At 42.6% G+C, this 17,500-nt stretch overlaps 2 protein-coding genes across 13 annotated transcripts in view; both read right to left on the reverse strand.

Annotated features, from left to right (window-relative positions):
* The window catches only part of LOC113109217 (R3H domain-containing protein 1-like), a 20,138-nt gene extending 19,088 nt beyond the window's left edge, over window positions 1-1,050 (reverse strand). For 3 of the 7 annotated variants that reach the window (XR_003292863.1, XR_003292865.1, XR_003292864.1), the window contains exon 1: window positions 907-1,050. The gene's annotated coding sequence lies outside the window, so the exon portion shown is untranslated. The remainder of the gene's footprint in view (window positions 1-906) is intronic. The other 4 variants (XR_003292862.1, XM_026272884.1, XM_026272886.1 and 1 more) reach the window with 2 other exon arrangements.
* The window catches only part of LOC113109177 (NACHT, LRR and PYD domains-containing protein 3-like), a 1,077,877-nt gene that overhangs the window by 735,088 nt on the left and 325,289 nt on the right, over window positions 1-17,500 (reverse strand). The gene's annotated exons all lie outside the window — the stretch shown is intronic.

Genomic DNA, 17,500 nt, shown 5'->3' on the forward strand with positions numbered 1-17,500 from the left:
TTTGAGAGCATCTGAGGATCCACATGCAGTGCTAATGGACCGAAGCGAGGCAGAAGTGATGTCTGAATGAGACGTAGAGAGCTTCACGGTCGAGCAAACTGCTGACAGAGGACTGTGAAGATGAACCAGGACAGAGAAAACACCATCCATCTGGACTCACGGCTCTAACGCTCCAGAAACACTGCGTCTGAATCAGACCGAGCTGTTGCACATGTAATGATACGGAGACAAATCTGCTGTGTTTGTAGAACGAGACGCCTCAGACCTGGGAATCATTCTCTAAAAATCACAAATAATCAGTCCGTTTAAACATTTCTGCATCTAGATCTCTTACCTAAAGAGGAACATCACATTTCACATCAGACGGGTCAAGTGTAATCTCTGTTAGATTGAGTGGAATATCAGCATTTATTCCTTCATACAATCATAACCACGGCGTCTTTATCAAGATCCACTGCGCCTCGACACCAGACCACACATCCCTAAACACTTATCTTTGATTATTAGATACATAAACTCAATTAGGAGAAGTGAGTCTCATCATGTTAACTTTAAGAGTCTCTCATTCTATCTTAAATGCAGAAATAAAAAATAAAAAATAAAAAATCACTTTTAGGTCAAAAACAGACATTTAACTGAAATAAAGGACCAAAAGCATCTCGAAATCAGTTTTCTCCAGTGACACTCAGATGAGCGAACAAACGCCTCCACGAGACAGAACAGAACACACACACACACACACACACTCACGAGCCGCCCGTCCTCAGACACAGATCAAGCACACTTCACAGCATCTCTTACAGTAATGGTGTGTTTAGTGAGCGGAGCACGTCTCCATCCGAGCACACACACACACACACACACACTCTGTGTCCAGCAGCTCAGTCTTTACCTGTCCTCACTCACCTGAAGCACAGCAGAGGTCAGTATCTCCACCTCCTCCTCTCTCCTGGTCTCCTGGTCTCCTGGTCTCGGTCTGCAGCGAGCGCTCCTCGTCTGCTCCTAAACACCGGAGCCCATGTCTGAGCCTCACAGACCGCAGCCAATCAGCATCTGTGTGGCGTGATGTCAGCGGCGCTCAGCCAATCAGAACACAGCTCTCTTCAGGAGCCACACAGCCCAGCCGAGGACTGGAGGAGACGTGGGTGTTACCTTCACACACACACACACACACACACACACACCGCAGCTCAGAGACGGGCACACTTCAGCTGAGCTCAGTCCATACTGCAGGACGCTTCTCTCTCCGACTCAGTCTGTGTGATTACTGCAACATTTACACACGGACAGTCCCCTAACAACTAAACACATTACACTAAACAGGGCATAAAGAGGTGAATCAGGAGAAACACTTTAAAATACTCCAACATCCCCAAGCCGTGTGTTTCATACAGTACAGACAGTTTCACAGCAGTTTCACATGAACAGTGTTAACATTGTAAAAATCATCACTTCTGGAAGCTGCTCTACAGAAGACAACAGTGTGATTATTCAGATCTGATGTCATTTAAATAATTGATGCACTTGCAATGGAAAACACATGCATGAAAGAAGGTAAAGATGCGACAACATATGAAGAACTGTAATTGACATATAATCAAAGAAAGATTCTCCTTTAGTTGTGTTCACATCTTTAGATTCCCACTGCTCTGGAATAACTGCAGGCTGGAAATCTCACCCCATCATCAGTTCATTTCAGTGTGTGTGTGTGTGTGTGTGTGAGCTATTACTCAAAGAGACGAGATGAACACGAGCTCCCACAGCAGACACACACCGCACTGAGAGAAGCTCACACACTTCACCGTTACAGCAGCACATAACATCCTAATAATGAGAAGATGATGAGAAACTTCATGAGAGCTGCTTTACTGATGAGCAAACAGCCTCGAGTCTCGTGTTAATATCTGATGATTTCTCCTGAACACGTGAAGTGTGTTTCTGCAGTCGCTCACAGGAACAGTGAGGTCTGAACACACACGCGTGTCATTGATCTGTGTTCAGATCGACAGAAGCACAGACACATCATCAGGACAACACTTCTCAACATCATCAGGAACGCTGCCATCAGCAGGAGCATGACCTTCCCTAAAACATCCCGGCCTGACCGTTACTGGAACAAAATACAGAAGTTATACAATATTTGGTCTCATGTTGGAACTGTTTTAAACTGATGAAGTTCATGCTGTTATTAATAACTAAACTGATCTGAATAATGACACACACTCATCTTTCAGAGTTCCCATATTTGATGTTGTTTTCACGTTCATCTTCGATGTGATCTGTATTGGATGAAGTGCTGTAGAAAATAGTTTTGTAAGTAGATTTTGGATGTGACAGGTGGAGGAACATCTAAGCCAATATAACAGCTGATGGTGATAAGAGAATCTGATTGGCTAAAACTCAAGATTCAGGCCACACAAAAGTTTCCTGGAGAATAAATCAACTCCTCGTCCTCCTCAGTCACTGTCAATTTCCAAACCGTAATCCTTCCCAGATCTCCTCATCCTCATCCCTCGCTCGTGAGGACGGCTGGAGCAGCTGGCCAAGATTATCACTCCACATTTCCTCTCATAAACCCTCCATCACCTGCCGCCGAGGGCCAGGACTTACAGGTTTTCAATATTAATCAAGCGCTAGCCCCTCGGGACACACACACACACACACACACACACCGCTCCAGACACTACTCCAGCTCCTGGATCTCCAGGAGACGAGAGGATCCCGGAGAATCAGCCGGTGCGTTCAGAAAACCTTCGCGCTCCACACAACAGAGAGAAACCAAAGCATCGGCCGGTCGCAGTGAGGAGAAATCATCTGTCACATAATTACAGCTCGTCCTATGATTGCACAGCACAGTTGTCTTTCTCTTTAGCTGCTTTCAGAGAGAAAACACCTGCACAAAGCTGGAGAAACAACAGCTCCGAGTGCTCGGACGCTTCATTTACATCATAAAGAACGCATAATAGCAGCGCTTACTAATTAAGCCTCGCAATGCACTTTTTCTTCCTGGAAAGAGCAAAATGGGAAGGTGCTAAGTGACAAACACGTTTATTTACATTTTTCCCTGAGGATGATGTGATTCCTGCACGGAGAGTAATGAGGTCCCTGGAGGCGAGCGGAGAGGAGCGGAGGACACGCTTCAGTCCTCGTTAGAGATCTGCTGTGGTTTAGGATGTGTCAGCGAGCACACAGTGTTCCTCTCCACCCTGACACACTGCTGGTGTAGCGCAGGACAGCTGGGACCAGAAACGGCTGCCGAACACACGCTTAACACACGCTTACTGACACACGGATCCTGTCCTCGGGTCACACGCCAATCACACGCCAGGAGATGTTCAACCGCAGGATAATTCAGCGGCTCTTCTGTGAATGTATACACACCGTCTCGTGACTAATCTATGGGCTTTCTGAATCTTCTGACCCTAACTCTGAGAGAAAAGTGTGTGGAAAGGACTTAAAGAGGTTATTTACATAAAAATAAATGCTCTGTCATCATTTACTCATCCAAACACATGAGACCATTTTCTCAGAGAGGATATTTGTACAGGTTTTTGTCCCAACATTGGAAGTGCACCCATCCAAACTTTGACAGTCCAAAAAGTTCATAAAGGCTTCGAAAAACAAATCCACATCAAGCGGTTTAATCCAAGTCTACTTGAGAGATATGATTGTGTTTTATGATAAAGAGATAGAGAACATGGGTTTGTATGATGAACACTTTTGATTACCTCACGTACATAGAGATGTGGATGAATATGGCCAGGATAGAAGCTCAAGCTCAAACATAAATAAAGTACTGATGTCTTACTAGTACCTGGAAGCATGATGAAATCAGCCAAATGATTAATGAAACGGATGTGTTTGTGAATGAAGGGTGTTCCAGCATCTCCTCTACTATCTGTGACACAGAGAAGAACTACAGAGATCCAGCTCAAACAACACAAGCTGAGTTTAGTCTTGTGAAAACACAGAACATCAGTAAAGACGAGACACAATCACACACCTCTGAAGACAGGACACATCAACAACTAGACAGCTCATGGTTAAAATGGAGAAAACCAGTGACACTTTCCTTATCGAGTGAGGCCTAACAAACCAGCAGCATGACAGTCATGTTGAAGCCTAACCTGTTAGTCTAACACAATGACCAATCTCTGCCTCCTGTCACACCAGAGATGTGTCGAACTAACATCACACTGGAGACGCTCCACAGAATCCCTCGAGAAGCTCAACACTCATCACATCAACTCTACAACACAGAGTCTCCATCAAAACCAGCTCAGAAATGGCACAAAAGAAGACTCCACCTAGACAGTACAACCACCAATGCTATAGCAGGATATATGGATATTTGCTGGTGAAATCGAAAACAAAGTTGATAAATAATGTGGTTATGCTCCCAGACAAGTTTTTCTGTACAATGCAGTGAATTATATAAAATGAGAAGCACTCAACTCATTTGATTATTTACTCCACTAATAATTTTTAACTTGATGGACATAAAGCACAAGCAGATCTATCTGGATTATACACGGATGTAGTCAGCGCTTCACAAGTTCTTCTTGACTTGTCTGGGACTCATTCAGCTCTTCATTTTCACACACCGCTTCACACAAAGACATCGAATGCAGTATCTGATGCCAAATTAAATTGGAATGTTTTCAGGATAAATTACCAGAGGGCAAATATCACAGACAGAAATCATGATCACAATTAAAACGTGATATATCATGCAGCCCTATCTGATCTGATCTGAACTGAACTGACGCTAACCCTAACCCTAACCCTAACCCTAATAATGACACTGTTGTCTTTAACAGCGTCTGAACAGCAGAATCTAAACTGTCTCCATAGTTGAGTTTCCAGAACTGATTCTGTTATTTTTCTGTTTATTTCTGTGAAAGCAGCTTTGACACAGTCTGTATTGTATATAAAGTGCTCTAGAAATAACGCTGACTTGACTATAAACTACATAACTAGTAGCTTCTCCCATCTAGCCTCATTCCACCCAGTCCTAGTTTGGACCTTTTAATCGAGTTAAAAACTCACATTACGAAACCCAGACACACATCTAACACACTTGTGTGCCATTGTGTAGAAATTAAACAGCAAGGGTCATTCATCTCGGCTGCAGGAACTAATAACTTCCTAGGGGTCTTAAAAGCACAAGCAACCATTTTTGCAATGTTTGAAGCCCTTGAGATGGAGTGACCAACAGGACTGTGATGATCATCATGACACCGTGGCTCACCGAGGTGGTCAATTACCAACAACAATAGTGATGTCACACACTATAACGAGCATGAAATACAGCGCTTTATATACAAGTGCAATAATAGAAACAGTTGCAACAGAATTTAGTATTTATAGCATTTAGCAGCCACTTAATTTGCTTGGAAAATACTTGCGAATATGGCACCAACAACAACAACAGCAAAAACATCTTCCAGTAGCCCAGCCTAATAATAATCTGTCTATATTACAAGTGTTGCTCTTAACAGACCTGTGTGTTTTGTATCTCTAGTACAGTGTCTGTTCTCAGAGCATATAAGCCCTGCCCGCTTCTGGCTCACGCTGTTCTGTAGTTTATTAAAACCTTATTAATTCTGAACATGTTGCGTGTCCATATTGCACCAAATGTGACACTGCACTCCCCTGGGTCTGCAGAGAGTCGACTGGATGAACGGTTCTCTACATAATATGAATGCAAACAGACAAACACACAGATATGTCTAACTTTATTAGAGAGAAGAATATGTTCAGGCCCTCCATCTGAAGCTTCGAATATGCGGTGTTGATTACAACCAAAGCTTTAAAGCTCAAAAAATTGTATTCGGACCAGCCCTAATATATATATAGGGATAGAACAGAAGAGAATCATCTCAGCCGCAGTACGGTCACAATCACAGCAGCACATGAAGGGCACCGCGGGACGGACCCGGCGTTCTGCTGGCACCTCCTCTAATCAGGTCAGGTCTACCTGGATCTGACGGGAGCCGCAGAATCACACGGCCCACTGAGGAGAAACAGGACACGCTTCCCACTCATGGGAACGCCCAACACACTCGGTCAGAGCATGCCGCTGAAAACACCAGGCTCTTCATCAGAATATCACAGACTTCCAACTTTGTTGGAGAACTGAGCCGGCGAAGCGTGCTAGACTGTCTTCTCTGGTGAAACTGTAATATTGTGGAAACTTAATTGACTCGGTGACCCGCTGCATTGATGGATGGCTCCAGAAACCTCCAGCACTCAGAAGACAAGAAAGACTGATGGGTGAGGTGCTAATGGTGTTAAACCTGCACTCAGAGGTGGATGGATACGGCCTCCCGCCGCGTCAGAGGAAGAGCTCTACAGATGCCTGGTGTCAGATGCTTCATATAGAGACGGGGAATGAATGCCTCTAATGGATGATGGAGGAAGAGGTGCAGAAAAAGCACCGATCTGGTTCCTTTAACATCTAGATTCTGTCAGGAACATTTCCATAGTGAAAGGCCAGGAGAGAGGGGCACAAAAAGTAAGGATAAATGTTAAGAGCGAGCGTGGAGGGCTTTTATGTGTAACTGCAGGCAGCGACACATGATGATACAGTCAGGAGAGATGACAGCTCTAATGGTGACTGCATCTATTACGCTTTGTAAGAAAGCAGCGAGTTGCCATTCACAGCCCTCGGCTCGGGTCAGGCCATTACTGCACACGGCTTAATGTCTCAGACGGCACAACTGCTCTTAACACAACACAGTGAGAGACGACGCTGTAAATCAAGTTCAAAGCCCGCATACACTTCAGTCGATTGAATAACATGCTACACGTGCTTTAAAACAGATTCTACACAACACCGCTTCTGTCTACCGATCGCGTCTGATATATATTGCAAGTGAATATATATATTGCAACACTTTTGTTTTTGCCCCCATTTTTCATGAGCTGAACTTAAAGATCCAAGACTCTTTCTATGTACACAAAAGGCCTTTTCCCTCTCCAATATTGTTCACAAATCTGTCTAAATCTGTGTTAGTGAGCACTTCTCCATCCACCTCACAGGTGTGGCATATCAAGATGCTGATTAGACAGCGTGATTATTGCACAGGTGTGCCTTAGGCTGGCCACAATAAAAGGACACTTTGTGGGCAAAAATAAAAGTGTTGCATTTATAATTTTGTTCAGTGTATGCAAATACAGACACAAACACATGCATAGATTAAAAAAATAAAATAAATTTAAAATAAAAATCCACATTCAAATATAAAAACGATGCTTTGAGTGATGATGGTGGTCTCAGGAGAGAAGCCATAAGCCTTTCTTCACACTAACTCAAATTATGCATTTTAAATGATATAATATATTTCGAATTTTGATCTTTAAGTAGACAATTTTAATTGAGTTTTGTCTTATGATCCACGCACACTTATCATCTGATTAAAGCGCTCTGAGGCGTGTGATCTCAGGTGTAGTACAGTACATGTGTTCAGCAGCTCATTCATCACCAGAGCTCTATTAATAACAGCTGCTGACAGATACAGGCCACAGACACACACAGAACAATACTGCTGATAACAGCACTGAAAACACCCAAATACACCGCAACTATATGACATAGACACACACACACTCACACAGAAGACTCACTTTACTCTCTCAGACAACAACAAGTGCTGATGACGAGTTCAAGTTAAATGTACTGTAGCATCTTTTACCAAAACACACAGCACATTGTGTGTGTGTGTGTGTGTGTGTGTGTGTGTGTGTGTGTGTGTGTGTGTGTGTGTGTGTGTGTGTGTGTTGGTGTATATGAAACAGGCTAAATCTTGAAGCATCTGTGACTGTATGTGACATACACGTGTCATACATGACCATATAAAGACACACTACCAACAGTTATTGCAAATGATCAGCTGTTTATAAACAACTGTGTGTAGGTACAGAAATCATATTTACACTCATCTGTGTTTTTATACAGTCTACGGTATGTAGATAAAGCATTGTGATTATCTGTCACCACCTCTGACTGAATCTGGCAGCAGTTAGCATGCTAGCTCTGCAGCTAACACACTCAATAACAACAGAGTGTTTATAAATCATCTCTCAGTGAACTCTGTTCATTCAGATCGTTCAGTATTCATAACGACTGTATTCTCGTTCATTGTGAAAAACCAGCTGATTCAGTGATTAACAGAACTAGTCCAGCTCTTCTGACCAGATACACGACTAGTAGAGTCAGCTTCTGAGATTAAACCAGCTGTGTGAGGACTCAACAAGGACTCAACTAACCATCTTTGTGAGGACTCAACTAACAAGCTGTGTGAGGACTCAATGTGTGAGCGCTCAACTAACCAGCTGTGTGAGGACTCAACTAACCAGCTGTGTGAGGACTCAACGAGGACTCAACTAACCAGCTGTGTGAGGACTCAACTAACCAGCTGTGTGAGGACTCAACTAACCAGCTGTGTGAGGATTTAACTAACCAGCTGTGTGAGGACTCAACTAACCAGCTGTGTGAGCATTCAACTAACCAACTAACCAGCTGTGTGAGGACTCAACTAACCAGCTGTGTGAGGACTCAGCTAACCAGCTGTGTGAGGACTCAACTAACCAGCTGTGTGAGGACTCAACGAGGACTCAACTAACCAGCTGTGTGAGGACTCAACTAACCAGCTGTGTGAGGACTCAACGAGGACTCAACTAACCAGCTGTGTGAGGACTCAACTAACCAGCTGTGTGAGGATTTAACTAACCAGCTGTGTGAGCATTCAACTAACCAACTAACCAGCTGTGTGAGGACTCAACTAACCAGCTGTGTGAGGACTCAGCTAACCAGCTGTGTAAGGACTCAACGAGGACTCAACTAACCAGCTGTGTGAGGACTCAACTAACCAGCTGTGTGAGGACTCAACGAGGACTCAACTAACCAGCTGTGTGAGGACTCAACTAACCAGCTGTGTGAGGATTTAACTAACCAGCTGTGTGAGGACTCAGCTAACCAGCTGTGTGAGGACTCAACTAACCAGCTGTGTGAGGACTCAACGAGGACTCAACTAACCAGCTGTGTGAGGACTCAACTAACCAGCTGTGTGAGGACTCAACGAGGACTCAACTAACCAGCTGTGTGAGGACTCAACTAACCAGCTGTGTGAGGACTCAACTAACCAGCTGTGTGAGGACTCAGCTAACCAGCTGTGTGAGGACTCAGTTAACCAGCTGAGTGAGGACTCAACTAACCAGCTGTTTGAGGATTTAACTAACCAGCTGTGTGAGGACTCAACTAACCAGCTGTGTGAGCATTCAACTAACCAGCTGTGTGAGGACTCAACTAACCAGCTGTGTGAGGACTCAACTAACCAGCTGTGTGATGACTCAGCTAACCAGCTGTGTGATGACTCAGCTAACCAGCTGTGTGAGCACTCAACTAACCAGCTGTGTGAGGACTCAACTAACCAGCTGTGTGAGCGCTCAATTAACCAGCTGTGTGAGGATTTAACTAACCAGCTGTGTGAGGACTCAACTAACCAGCTGTGTGAGCATTCAACTAACCAGCTGTGTGAGGACTCAACTAACCAGCTGTGTGATGACTCAACTAACCAGCTGTGTGAGGACTCAACTAACCAGCTGTGTGATGACTCAGCTAACCAGCTGTGTGAGGACTCAACTAACCAGCTGTGTGAGCATTCAACTAACCAGCTGTGTGAGCGTTCAACTAACCAGCTGTGTGAGCGTTCAACTAACCAGCTGTGTGAGCACTCAACTAACCAGCTGTGTGAGCACTCAACCTACCAGCTGTGTGAGCGTTCAACTAACCAGCTGTGTGAGCGTTCAACTAACCAGCTGTGTGAGCACTCAACTAACCAGCTGTGTGAGCGTTCAACTAACCAGCTGTGTGAGCGCTCAATTAACCAGCTGTGTGAGGACTCAACTAACCAGCTGTGTGAGGACTCAACTAACCAGCTGTGTGAGGACTCAACTAACCAGCTGTGTGAGCGCTCAATTAACCAGCTGTGTGAGCACTTAACTAACCAGCTGTGTGAGCACTTAACTAACCAGCTGTGTGAGGACTCAACTAACCAGCTGTGTGAGCACTCAACTAACCAGCTGCGTGAGTGCTCAACTAACCAGCTGTGTGAGCGCTCAACTAACCATTTGTGTGAGCACTCAACTAACCAGCTGTGTGAGCACTCAACCTACCAGCTGTGTGAGCGCTCAATTAACCAGCTGTGTGAGGACTCAACTAACCAGCTGTGTGAGCACTCAACTAACCAGCTGTGTGATGACTCAACTAACCAGCTGTGTGAGGACTCAACTAACCAGCTGTGTGAGCGTTCAACTAACCAGCTGTGTGAGGACTCAACTAACCAGCTGTGTGATGACTCAACTAACCAGCTGTGTGATGACTCAACTAACCAGCTGTGTGATGACTCAACTAACCAGCTGTGTGAGCATTCAACTAACCAGCTGTGTGAGGACTCAACTAACCAGCTGTGTGAGCATTCAACTAACCAGCTGTGTGAGGACTCAACTAACCAGCTGTGTGAGCTGAATATGATAAAAAAATAATTCTTCCATAATTTCCAGTTGATTGATGACATTGAAACACCCATTGTAAACACTTTTTGTTACAAGTTTTCTGATATTGACTGTTTAAATATGCAAATTATTAATTGTGCATTATCTACTTAAATATGCATACATTTGCATAGTCCAGAACAGAAATCTGAAATGAGGTTCGACATTATTCTTTGAGTTTGTTGAAATAATAATAATAATAATAATAATAATAAAAGAATTGTAAACATTTATACAGATTTTTCTTTTTATAACTCCATGAATCAGAAAATCCTGTCAACAGAGAAAGAAAAGAAGAAGAAAATAAAACATTTTCAACATGTTTTTAGGTGTAAAATGCTAAATTGTATAAATCACTGATTGAAATACGAACAAACCTCTTAGAATATAGAGACGATGTTGTTTTCTTTCCACTTGTCGATTTTATTACGAAGATTCTATTTTATAAAAACCCAGATAGCACAAAACCTCAAAATTGACAAGTGAAAAATTAAGTGCAACTTTTATAATTCACATTTATATTCACATTTAAATTCATAAATTATTAAATATTAATTATGATATAGTTTATTCTGGATGCTGCAGCTTCATTCATAATATAATAAATATAATTAACAAGATGCTTTGTCTTTGATTGGTTGAAGGCATACTACAGTGCTTTGATTCAATGTAATTTAATATATATTTTTGTATTATTCGTAAGCTGGCCTCATTAATAAGGCACACAGGCTAGTTGCTGTGTTTGTCACTCAGTGTTTCTCCAGATCAAGCCTGAGAGCCTCTGTTTATTGAGTCCTCTGTCCGTTTGTCCATTCACAGGTGGATCAGCCCTGACCCAACAGCATGACTGCTCGAACCCGAGCCCTTAGATGACCCCGTGACCTCTTCCTCTGTCCCTGAGCTGCACGGTGAAGATCTCTCTGCTGACGTTCATGCGTGTGTGAAGAGATGCTGTTAGTTTTATATAACGCTGTGTGGGTGCCGCTGACGAGCCCATCCAGTGCATGTGTGGGCAGCGCTCTTAACAAATGATGCTGGCTCACTCTCAGGTTACGGGGGAGTACAGGAGTGAAATTATGTAAATACCCTCCAAAGTACTGACACACACACACACACACACACACACGGCGTGTGCTCGAGCGCAGCTCAAAATATCTATTGATTTGTGTGTTTGCTGATTATTTGTGTGTGTGGGTCTGCTCTTAATCTGGAACGGCAAATGGAGAAAATAAGTGAGATCATGAGAGAGTTGTTCAGACGACAGCGCTTCAGTGGATTCCCAGAGTCTCAGCTATTAAAGAGAGAAGAAGTTCCCATTAAACCCAGTCTCTGATCACACAAACACAGTTATACATCACTACAGATGACCTGCTCATGTTCTGTTTGTGTGTGAGGGTGAATGAGTTCCTCACACTTCTGTTCAGTGCTCAAACAACCAAAGATTTTCTTGTTTTTTATTGAGTGTGAAACCCAACTTGTGAAGAAACAGTGAATCTTCAGTGGATGATATGGAAGATGATTCCGGGTAAACTTTAAATGGTGATTGTGTATTTTTTATATTTTATTGTTTGATTTCTGCAAAACACATCTATGATCTATGTGTTGAAACATTGCGTGCACTCTCCCAAATGAGAAAAGAAATCTGAAGAAGAAATGAATAGTCCATCAGAGTGTTTGTTGTGATTGTGTGTGTTGTCCATGTGTTTATTCCTGGTGACTGTCTGCTTCTGTGCACGAGATGCTTCTGTCTGCTGAAGAAGCTGGTGTTCTCATCCTTCACCATCATCTGACTCTGACTCTGATGTGAGGTGTACCCCAATACTCCTGAGCACATAAAGAGATATACAGCATCATAAACAGACATGTGTCTGACTGCTCAGTGCAGTGCTCCAGTCACGTCAATGACTGATTTATTCATCTAAAACCATTAAACCCAATGTTGTTGTACATTAAAATATAAAACAAAGGAGCAAAAGATGTTCACTGTTCAGCATTATTGTCAACTGATCACTCAAAGCTTCCTCGGGGAATAACAAAACTGGACTTTCCAGTAAAATGAATAAAACATTGGGACCAGAAATGAGAGCTTGTTCTCGGAAGTGTTTTGTCTTTAATTGCTAATGTGATCTTTTTCCATCACAGACTGAAGGAAATCAAGCTCTGCTTGTAATTAGTTTGATCTAGAATGGTTTTATTTAATTGTGTTCTTAGATTTAACAGCTGACACATATTTAACAGGATTCATTACAGACCTTTCTATCAAAGTTATCTGACTTTATCTTGATGATGGAAAAAAAAGTGAGAACGGTAAAAAATAGATATTTCAGTGATGCCGTGTTTATTCATAAAGCGTTTTCATTTACTCACAAACGTTTCTCAGAAGAAAGGAAATGTTTCACAAAGAGGCACTTAACAATCATTAATATGAATGAATAAATCAAGCACTGAAATCTCAGGTTTACCATCGCCGTGTCGCTTTAGTACAGACGCACAGCTCCAGAGACATCATTCAGATGTTAGTGTGAACCTGATTTACACAGACTGTAGAAACCAGTGCCTCGCTGAAATGATCCAGACGTCCCAGAGATCAGCCGAGTGATTCTGTCACGCCACACTGTGACCACACACACCACTGGAGACACACTCCTATACGAACAGTGACTGGGAAAGAGTTAAATCAGCAGTGTTTCTGACCGGCGTGGGCTCACTGTGACCCGCTCTACACTCAACCACATCTACTCACTGATCTCAGTCTATTTCTGTTTCTCTGAAGGAGAACCATCTGTGCTCTCACTACAGCCTCATTGAGACATATTTATGTGAAGCCTAACCATAAACATATAATATTAACCTGCATGTCTGTTACTATATAACACACCACAATCGTGTTCCAGCATGACACACACACGCACACACACACTGACACACACACACGCGCACACACACACACACACACGCACACACACACACACACACACGCACACACACTCCTTCCAGAGGGATGCAGTAATAAATAAGAGAGTGTCCCAGTTATCAGCAGGTCAGTGAGAAACATGTCAGATGTGATGGATACAGTATTATATATTAACAGTCAGTTTGTTGAGTCTAACAAAGTTAATAAACCGTTAAAAAAAATAAAAAATAAAACACACATAGGTTACAGACATCCTGTTAATATCTTCATAGTTTTCTGAAAGTGTTTTCTTTTCAATGCTGTATAACTCTGTTTTGTTATGTTCATTGTCACTCCAAAAGTAGTTTATTTTTAATTATTAAAAATTGTATTGTTGTGTAAAAAGCTTAATCCCAGACTAAATATTTTTATTGCTTGAAATCCATGTGGGCCAAATGTGGGCCAGATCTGGGCCGAAACTGCTTGCTGACTGGGATAATTGTCTTTAAGTGACACAATATTTAGTCATGTCCCCTTTACTCATATAACTATCATGTGCTCTACCTAGGGGGCATGTTGTCATTCACTTCTATATTCTTTCAGGATAAACAGTTTTAATGAAATAAGAGCACATGTGTGTGCATGCAGAGAAAGCCATAAAGTCTCTGACCGTTTAAATATCTTACTGAATATTATTTATAGAAAAGCTGAGGAGCAAAGCTTTCCTGGAGCTCAGTCAACAGATCATGGCGCTTGCAACACAAGGTCAAGCGTTCGATTCCCAGGGAATGCATTAACTTATCGAATGTGTAGATTGAATGCAACGAAATCAAATCTCCTGCCAAGTGAAAACGACTTGACTCACAGCTTCAGCGCTCAGAAGCACAAACCTCCCACACCGCAGGATGGAGAAGACTAAATCTCACCGCAGTTATTTTCAGCTTGATTGAACAGGCTTCAGTTTCACATTGTGCTGTTTCGTTGCCAACTTTCTGCGTAAAATAGCAGTTGGTGCACAGCCAGCTCTTAATTAATTCTCAAATAATAAATGAGCACAAGAGCTGCCACCACACACTGCTGATAATTGTAGTTTTATTGAGAGGATATGAGATGCATGTGTCTCCATCAGCTCCAGCACGGTCTCTGAAGACTTCTGCTGATCCTGCAGCTGCTGGAGAGCTGGTGTCAGCACACTGATCGCCCGTGTGTCGCTGAGATAACATTCAGAGTCCTGCAGATGTGTCCGTGTGCACTTCTCCCGCAGACAGACGTGATTAATGCACTCACGCCGCTCTCAGACTCCATTGTGTGCGCCGCGTCGACCGGGAGAAGAAACTGGAGCAATTAAAAAGAGAAGACCGCTGGCGAGCATCACATTACTCAAGCGCCTCGAGCGCAGGGAAAGAGAGGCTGGTTTATCACAATCCTGCTCCCGCTGATCCTGAAGACACAAGAACAGCTAACACAAGAGCCAAGATCAGAAACATCCACAGCTCAGAGCGAGAAACATCCTAACCCTAACATCATCTGCTCTAAACATGCTCAGATTAGACTGAGAGCTGGATCATCTCTTCAGTTTCACAACACTCAAACCTCACATTCCCCTAATGTTTACACAAACATACAATGAAACCTAACATTTGCATAAAAAATACATTCTTTAAACTTTCAAAGAATTGGTATGTTCAGACGATATTCAGAAATAACATTTTCGTAACATAACAGAAAGCTTGGTAAAACATTCTTGGATCACATGTTTTGTTCTCATCTCCAGCATCATCAGACGAGGATTCATCCGTGATTATTGACTGGGAACAGTGACATTTCACTGTAAAACTAGGGCTAGGTAAATAATATAGATTTCTCAATATCAACTGAATCTCTTTATGGATTCTTGACTCCCATGAGTCGGTGAGTCAGGTCTGTCTCGAGATAATGAGTGGAACTGTGTAACGCGCTTCCCATCCAATAATCACAGGAAGCTTTGTGCTGTGACGTTTCATATCTGATATATATATATATCTGATCTGCTTTAATAAGAGTTACAGCACAAAATAAACATGAATAAACATCTGGAGATAAGAGAAAGAGGACACCTTCCTGAAATCAGTCTCAAGATGTTAATATAACGGCTTTTACCTCAGGGAAATAATAATAATAATCATTTTGATATTTGGTGGCCATAAGCTCATTAGTAAGCTAGAGAGGAGCTTTTTACTAAATATATGCATCATATAACTTACTTATGATCATTTTTACTGTTCTTCAGTGTTTAGTTTATGCTCGGATGAATCAATTGTTTTTCCTCATGGAGCTGAGTCTCTGTCTGAGAGTTCAGTGTCATTAGCTGCTATAGGTCCATAACGAGGAGAATAACAACTTACGGTAAAACTGAACACTAACCAGTGTGTTATTAATTAAGAGAACAGATTCAAATAATATGATTGGACACATCGATTATCGATATCAAACAGCAAAACCATTCTACAGCTAAAAACAGACCGGAAGCTACACCCATAGAATTTAGAAAAGGCGGCGTTTGTACATCAGGGAAAAGGTGGATATTTAAATAAATAAATAAATGGAAATCTAACACTAGCTCGCTCTATTCTATTTGTATTCTATCTGTTTTCTTCTTATTGATTTCGATTGCTTCTACTGTTTGTATGTAAAGTAGGTGTTTGTTAATTTGAACCTTCATCATTCTGCTGATGTTTTCCTGGAGCACGTACTGTGTCTGGACTCAGTCCTTCATCACAGCCTGTACTCTCATTACTCTCATTACTCTGATTACTCTGATTACTCTGATCTTACTGTACACGATCAGCGTTAATAAAGCCCTTGTTTCATATGAGCATCTTCTGAAGGGCCCAGAAACACAGGAGCGGTTTGTTCATGTCTACAGGAGTTCAGCTCTGATCTCCAGAGGATAACGTGTGTTGATCTCGCTGAAGCAGCTCAATATGACACTCAGTGTTTGCTCTGAACTCACACGATTAAACACACTCACTCAGACCAGGCTCCTGTGTGTGTGTGTGTGTGTGTGTGTGTGTGTGTGTGTGTGTGTGTGCCCGAAGCGGAGCTGCAGGAACGAGTGTCTTCATTAATGAGTGTGTGAAGTCTCTGACATTTATCCTGATCTCGACACGCTGTCGTTTACTGAACTCTCTCCTGGATCTCCAGATCTTCTAATTAAAAGGTGTTTAGTGAAGAAAATGAATGAAAACTGCATCAAAATGCACACACTGAGGGATTCTCAATGGATGAAAAACTAAATCACAAAAAAAAAGATAAAAATAAATAAAAACCCCAGAGTGTTCAGAGAGCACACATATGTGTGAATGCCTGATTGATGAGAATCAGAATGATCTGACCGTGCAAGATTGAGATCGATCAGTGTGTGATCAGTGTGTGATCAGTGTGTGATCAGTGTGTGATCAGTGTGTGACCAGTGTGTGATCAGTGTGTGATCAGTGTGTGACCAGTGTGTGATCAGTGTGTGATCAGTGTGTGACCAGTGTGTGATCAGTGTGTGATCAGAGTGTGATCAGTGTGTGATAAGTGTGTGATCAGTGTGTGATCAGTGTGTGATCAGAGTGTGATCAGTGTGTGATCAGAGTGTGATCAGTGTGTGATCAGTGTGTGATCAGTGTGTGATCAGTGTGGGATCAGTGTGTGATCAGTGTGTGATCAGTGTGTGATCAGTGTGTGATCTGATCAGTGTGTGATCAGTGTGTGATCAGTGTGTGATCAGTGTGTGATCAGTGTGTGATCAGTGTGTGATCAGTGTGTGATCAGTGTGTGATCAGTGTGTGATCAGTGTGGGATCAGTGTGTGATCAGTGTGTGATCAGTGTGTGATCAGTGTGTGATCTGATCAGTGTGTGATCAGTGTGTGATCAGTGTGTGATCAGTGTGTGATCAGTGTGTGACCAGTGTGTGATCAGTGTGTGATCAGAGTGTGATCAGTGTGTGATAAGTGTGTGATCAGTGTGTGATCAGTGGTGTGACCAGTGGTGGTGATCAGTGGTGTGATAGTGTGTGATCAGTG

Source organism: Carassius auratus, chromosome 9, assembly GCF_003368295.1.
Source record: "Carassius auratus strain Wakin chromosome 9, ASM336829v1, whole genome shotgun sequence".
Lineage (NCBI taxonomy): Eukaryota > Metazoa > Chordata > Actinopteri > Cypriniformes > Cyprinidae > Carassius > Carassius auratus.